Source organism: Vombatus ursinus, unplaced genomic scaffold, assembly GCF_900497805.2.
Source record: "Vombatus ursinus unplaced genomic scaffold, bare-nosed wombat genome assembly UNPS02014816.1, whole genome shotgun sequence".
NCBI classification, from domain to species: domain Eukaryota; kingdom Metazoa; phylum Chordata; class Mammalia; order Diprotodontia; family Vombatidae; genus Vombatus; species Vombatus ursinus.
Genome location: NW_020954594.1, coordinates 4824725 through 4831849, shown reverse-complemented (window position 1 = coordinate 4831849; position 7125 = coordinate 4824725).

Genomic DNA, 7125 nt, shown 5'->3' with positions numbered 1-7125 from the left:
GATATAATGAAATGCTTAAGTTTTTTTATTTGTTTCAGTTTTGAGGTTTTTTGGACTCTCAGGGCCAAAAATCGTGATTTTTGTCAACACGGAGGATTCCTGGCTGGGAAATTCCTTCCACTGATGCAGATTGGCAAGACAGGGGTCTTAGAGAGTTGCTTGGGGCTGGAGAGGCTAATTGACTTGTCCCTGTTCACAGTCTATGTCGGGGCGGGGAACCTTCAGCCTTGAGGCCACGTGTAACCCTCTAGGTCCTCAAGTGCTGACCTTTGACTGAATCCAAACTGTTTGGACCTAGAGGGGCACATAAGGCCTCTAGGCCACAGGTTCCCCACCCCCTAACCTATATTAAAGACAGGATTTGAAGTCTTTTGGATGCTAGCTGATGAGTTTTTTGGGCTCGACAATTCATGAAACTGTCTGGAAGGGTTATAATCAGGATTAACAGTGAATTCACACAGATGATGCCAAGGACGTTCAAAGTATTCAAATTTTCCCTGGTGAATACAGAGAATAACTACTTAGAAAAACCCTCTAGAGGTCCCGCAGATGGAGAAGCTAGTAGGTCATGGACCAACACTGCCCCTATTCCCTAAACCTTACCAGGCTGAGGATTGTGCTAGAATTGGTGAATTGTTTCAAGTGGACTGAGGGGAGGGCCCTCCCCCCAGCACAGGACTATTCAGGTGTGTATGAGGATTTCTTCTGCACCCTCCACGGACCAGTCAAAAGCATTCCCAAATCTCTGGAGAATTTCTTCTGTACTTTCCACGGACCAATCCAGAGCAACTGCGAATCTCAGGACCGCAGAGCTGATTGGTTGCCTATGAGAGGTGAGGGGAAACAAGGGAAGAATCAAATCAGGGGCCTCAGAAATCCCTAAGCATAGGTCTGCCCTGGTGACGTCAAGTAAGTCCTGGGTAGTTTGCCCCTACTGCTTCCTTGTGGCATCCTGGCAGGCCCACATGTAGGGCTGTACCTGTGTAGCAAGCAAAGACACAGGTACAACCCTCTATGTAGCCAAGCAGGAAGCTATCTGCACCGTATGATTTCAATAGCCTGGGAAAGCCCCACTCCACCCAAATCTCTCCCTGACCAAAAGACTGTAATGTCTAAAGCTCTCACCATAGGATTATTAATTTGGATTATGGTAGTACCATCTCCAGAAGGGCCTCTGTGAAGATTTATGTGCATTACTTGGGAGAGGTGACCCACAAAACAGACTAACCCACTAACCTGTTGGTTTATCTGATTAGCCAGCTGTCACTTAACAGGGACCTAGGTCCTGAGGGAAAAAAGTGCATAATTCAGGGTTTGGGGGGTTGTCCCCATAGTGGCAGCCATTCTGAAGGCGCTGTATTCAGAAGCATGGGGTAAGGGCCAGGACTTCATGGAGTTGGGAAGAACATGGAAAAGAAAGAGAAAGAGAATGGAGAAATGAAACTTCCCTGTGACCCTGTACAGAGATGTAGGGTGCAAGAAACTTTTCCTTCAGCTTCTGGCTCTCTGCAAGGAGTACCACCCCCCAACCCTCACCCTATCTGTGCAGATACGTAAGGCTCAGTGTTCAGAACCTAAGTGTGGTGATTCCAGGCTCCACTGAGACTCTCCCAGAGTAGCATCCAGGTGCAAGAAATCATCAAGTGGGCCTGGCTATATTAACATAAATCTGCATCTCATTTGCATCTACCTCCAATCTCCGCATGTTATCATGTATTCTCAGGCTCTTTACAAGTTCAGTTGTGACTACACTATTACTCAGTCTGAGGTTCTCTGAGCTCTGGTCTTTCTCACTGGATTCAGAATTTCTGAGCTAGAAGTGGACACTGGATGGTGGGAACTGGGGGAGGGGGACACCTACAGAGGCTGAGGCAGGAAGTGGGGAGGGGTCACTAGAAGCTTCCTAGGCCCAAAGGAGAAGGAAGATTCTGGGAAGGGAGAGAGAAAGATCAAAGCGTCCTCCATTCCGGGCCCAGCATCCCCAAAGAGGTGCCGGCCCCCATCCCAGAGGACAGGACCAGACTAGGGGGAACCTGCCAACTTCTACAGCAGGTAGATAGGTCCTCGGGAGGGCAGAGATGGGGGACATGGGGTACGGACAAATTTTCCGAGCCCAAATGGAAGGGAACCCCCTGGATGGGTCATTCTAGGGTTTATGGTATATTTTTTATCTAAATATTTCTATGTCCTAGGTTACTACTTAATAATCATTCACATGTATATAGTGCTTGGCAGTTTACAAAGCACTTTACATATATTATCTCATTTGATCCTCGCCCCAAAAAGTATTCTGTGGTATAAGCATGACAGCTATTGTTATCCGCATTTTACAGAATTGATTTGCCTAGGAGAGATATTTGGGTGGGAGGGACTTTAGGGGCTCCCAGAAACTAGAACCAGGCCAGTCAGAAAACCTTGATTTCAGAATACCCACGGTCTGATTGAGCACTCACAGGAGTCAGAAGCATTATTGTTGTTTGTCTTTTACTCTCAAAGAGGACCCAGACATCAGGAAGATGAGGCCGTGACATGCAAGTGAATTGTATTTGAGTGATTTGGTGTGCAAAGTCATCAGCCTTACTCTCTCCTCCGGAGCCATCTGGGTCCAGTGGCCAGATAGATCAGCACAACTAGAAATGGCATAATAACATTGGGCTGGATGACCTCTAAGATTCTTTCCAACTCTGAGGTTCTGTAATGACCAGGCTGCATTGTAAAAGAAAAGGACCTTACAAGACATATGGCCAGCAGGGCCACAGCCACAGGCTCTGGCTGAAGCTGCATGGATTTGACGTTTATTCTGAGCTATTTAACTCAAAGCAGCCTGCAACATCTCCAGACTCAGGGGAATTGAAAGGAACCTTAGAGATCACTTAATCTAAGTCCCCACATTTTAGAGAAAAATAAACTGAGACCCAGAAAGGGAAATAACTTTGCTCAGGGTTACATAGCTAGTGAATGATACAGGCAGAATTAGAACTCAGGACCTTTGAGCTCCCATTCATGGGAACACCATCACCACAATAACTCATACTTCTGTAGTTTGCAAACTTGCTTCCTCACAACTATCCTGTGAGGTAGGTAGAAATAATATGTATTACTCTCATTTTATAAGATGAAAAAATTTAGCCTCAGAGAGAAAAAGTACCTGGGGAGGCAGCATGCTTTAATGGAAAGAGCGCTAGATTTGAAGTAAGAGGAGCTAGGTTCAAACCCCAGATCACGACAAATCCTATATGTTTTATTTTATGCATTTTAAAATATTCTGAGGAAGGATCCATAGATGCTTCCTCTGACTGCCAAAAAGGTTCATGACATGAAAAAACATTAAGAACCCCTGCACTGTTGTTGTTCAGTCATGTTCGATTCTTCATAACCTCTTTTGGAGTTTTCTTAGCAAAGATACTAGAGTGGTTTGTGATTTCCTTCCCCAGTTCATTTTACAAATGAGGAAACTGAGGCAAATAGGGTTAAGTGACTTGTCCAGGATCACACCTCTAGTAAGTGTCTGAGACTGAATTTGAACTTGGGTTCTCCTGACTCCAGGCCTGGCATTCTATCCACTGTGTCACTTAACTGCCCCTCAGCCCCATCCTTTGCATTAGATGACCTTTAAGGTCCATCCCAGCTCCAAATCTGTGGTCCCATGACTTGCCCAGGGTCACACAGCAAGTATGTCCTAGAGAGTGAGAGCTAGGGGAAAAGCAAGGTAAGGTGCAAAGCAGAAAACTCAGATATTCTATGTAGTTCAATGAGTATTGATTGAGCATATGCGGGTTTCCAGGCACTGTTTCCAGCCCTGTGAAGATTTCAGAAGAAGCAAAAGGCATCATCTCACTCTTGTATAGTTGATGAGACAAAGTTGGCATATGAAACAGTTATCAAACAGTACAAGGCAGAAGTTATTGACTCTAAGTAGTCATTGGAATTCAGTACTAGGTCCGTCTTATAATGGGGATCTCTAACTATGTAAGTTAGATAATGGTCCCAGGAAGATGATGCTGATGATGGTGGTGGTGGTGGTGGTGATGGTGGAGATAATGATGGTCTCACTGGAGAAGCCTAATAAGCAACAGAGTTTATGCTAGAAATTCTTCCTGCATGAAGGACAAAGCTGACAATAATACCCAGGTTCGGCAGCTCCAGTGCTCACCTCTGTCTTAATGGCTTTGCAGAGGTGTCAAACTCATGGCCCACAGGAGAAAAACAGCCCAGAAAACCCCCAAATGCAGCTTGAACTAGATTAAAATGTAATTGGGAAATGTTTAACAAAATGAATAAAAATCACAATACAACATAGATAATGTTAATTTGTGCTTTTCTAAGTCAAGATGCAGCCTGCAGGGATCTCTTTCTATTTGAGTTTAACACTTGAGGATGATTTACAGGTATCCCTTCTACAATTTGTCTGCATATATTGTTTGCATGTTGTTTCCTCCATTAGACTGCAGGGTCTGTGAAAGCAGGGAATGTCTTTTTTTCCTCTTTTTTAAAATTCTTTTTTTTATTAATTTATTTTAATTTATCAACAATCACTTCCATAAGCTTTTGAGTTTTTAATTTTTCTCTCCCTCCCTCCCCACCTCCCTTCCAAAGATGGTGTGCAATCTGATATAGGCTATACATATACATTCCTATTAAACCTATTTTCACATTAGTCATATTGTAAGGAAGAATTAGAACCAATAGAAGGAACCACAAGAAAGAGGAAATAAAAAAAGCAGAAGAAAAAAAAAAAGAGCAAGCAGTATGCTTCAATCTACATTCAACCTCCATAGTTCTTTTTTTGGGTGTGGATAGCATTTTCCATCATGACGCCTTTGGAGATGTCTTAGATCCTTGCATTGCTGAGAAGGGCTAAATCTATCAAAGTTAGTCATTGCACAATGTGGCTGTTATTGTGTACAACGTTCTCCTGGCTCTGCTCACTTCACTCAGCATCAATCCATACAAGTCTTTCCAGGTTTTTCTGAAGTCAGCCTGCTCATCATTTCTTACAGCATAATAGTATTCCATTACGTTCATATACCACAACTTGTTCAGCCATTCCCACAGGGAATGTCTTTTGCCTTTCTTTGTATTCCCCATGCTTAGCTCAGTCCTTGGCATACAGTAGGTGCTTAATGTATGTTTAACGATTCACTGTCTTACTGTAGTTATGAAAGGATTGGATCCCCATCATTTCCATCAACTTGGCTGAAAAGGAACAGGAGAGAGACTGTGTCTCTGTTTCTTCAAAGAAGGTCAAAAGAATCTCTGTCTCCAAAATCTCATTCTGTAGCCATCACTAATCATACAAATAAGGGGTTCTGGTGATTTTTTAAGGAGAAAGAACAGGATAGCAGCGATATTAAGAGAGTTGCAGACCAGGTGGCAAGTGTGGACACTGGCCATGTTTGCAGCCCAGGAGGCTTCTTCTCTCTGTCTCCCTTCTCTTGTTTTATCTTGCTCCTTTCCTAGCAGGGCAGAAAGGAGAGTGGGGGACAGAAGGAGAAATTCTGAAGTTAACCTAGAAAGCATTTATGAAGGTGATGGTACTTGAGTTGGGCTTGGGCAGGGGGAGGGATGAGAGCACTGAAACTCCCCATAAATGGGAATGTTTAAATCAGTCAGTCAAGAAACATTTATTATGTGCCTACTATGTGCTAAGTACAATTTGGATAACCACTTGTCAGGGACCATGGAAATTATAGCCAGAAGGGACCCCACCTAAGCTAATCTCTGTTTTATAGATTTGAACCCTGGTCCTTTGCCTCTAAATTCAGTCCAGAATTCAGCATCAGAAGAATCTAGGTAAAGGATATCTAGTCAAAGATCCTTGACTAGGGGATCTGTGAATTTTTTTTGAACTTTGATAGTATTTTATTTTATTTTCCAATTACATGTAAAGAAAGTTTTCAGCATTCACTTTTATAAGATTTTGAGTTCCAAACTTTTTTCTCCCTCTCTCCCTTCCCTCTCCCCTCTCCAAGATGGCAAGTAATCTGATATAGGCTATACATGTACAATCATATTAAGCATATTTCCACATTAGTCATGTTGTGAAGGAAGAATCAGAACAAAAGGGAAAAACCAAGAGAAAGAAAAAACAAACCAAAAAAGGTGAAAATAATATGCTTCAATCTGCATTCAGACTCCATAGTTCTTTCTCTGGATGTAGATAGTACTTTCCATCATGAGTTTCTTGGAATTGTCTTAGATCATTATATTACTGAGAAGGGCTAAATCTATCAAAATTAGTCATTGTACAACATGGCTGTTACTGTGTACAATGTTCTGTTTCTGCTCACTTCACTCAGCCTCATTTCATGTAAGTCTCTCCAGTTTTTCTGAAGTCTGCCTGTTCATCATTTCTTATTGCACAATAGTATTCCATTCCATTCGTATACCACAACTTATTCAGCCAATCCCCAATTGATGGACATCCTCTCGATTTCCAGTTCTTTGCTACCACAAAAAGAGCTGCTGTAAATATTTTTGTACATGTGGGTCCTTTTCCAATTTCTGTGATCTCTTTGGGATACAGACCCAGAAGTGGTATTTCTGGATCAAAGGATATGCAGAATTTTATAGCTCTTTGGGCATAGTTCCAAATTACTCTCTAGAATGGTTGGATCAGTTCACAACTTCAGCCTGAGAACTTTTAAAAAATATGTGTTTTGATAGCTATATTTCAATATAAGTGGTTTCTTTGTAATCTTATGTGTTTTGTTTTATGTATTTTATTCATTATTCTGAAAGAGCTTCATAGGTTTCACCAAATTTCTAAAAAGACACAAGACACAAAAAAAGCTAAGGACTTGTGAACTAGATGGACTATAAGAGGTCTTTTCTCAGGCTCAAGATTCTGAGTCTGTAGTAGAGTGGGAGTAGTGGAAGAACATTGGGCTTGAAGCCAGAAGTTGTTGACTCCATCTGGGATTTTCTTGGCAGAGATGCTGGAGTGGTTTGCCGTTTCCTTCTCTAGCTCATTTTACAGATGAGGAAACTGAGGCAAACAGGATTAAGTGACTTATCTAGGGTTTTCCTGACTCCAGGTCCAGCACTCTATCCATTGTGCCACTTAGCTCCTGCACTTACTATCTGTATGAACCAGGGCAAGTTTCTGTGCCTCTGTACTCATCT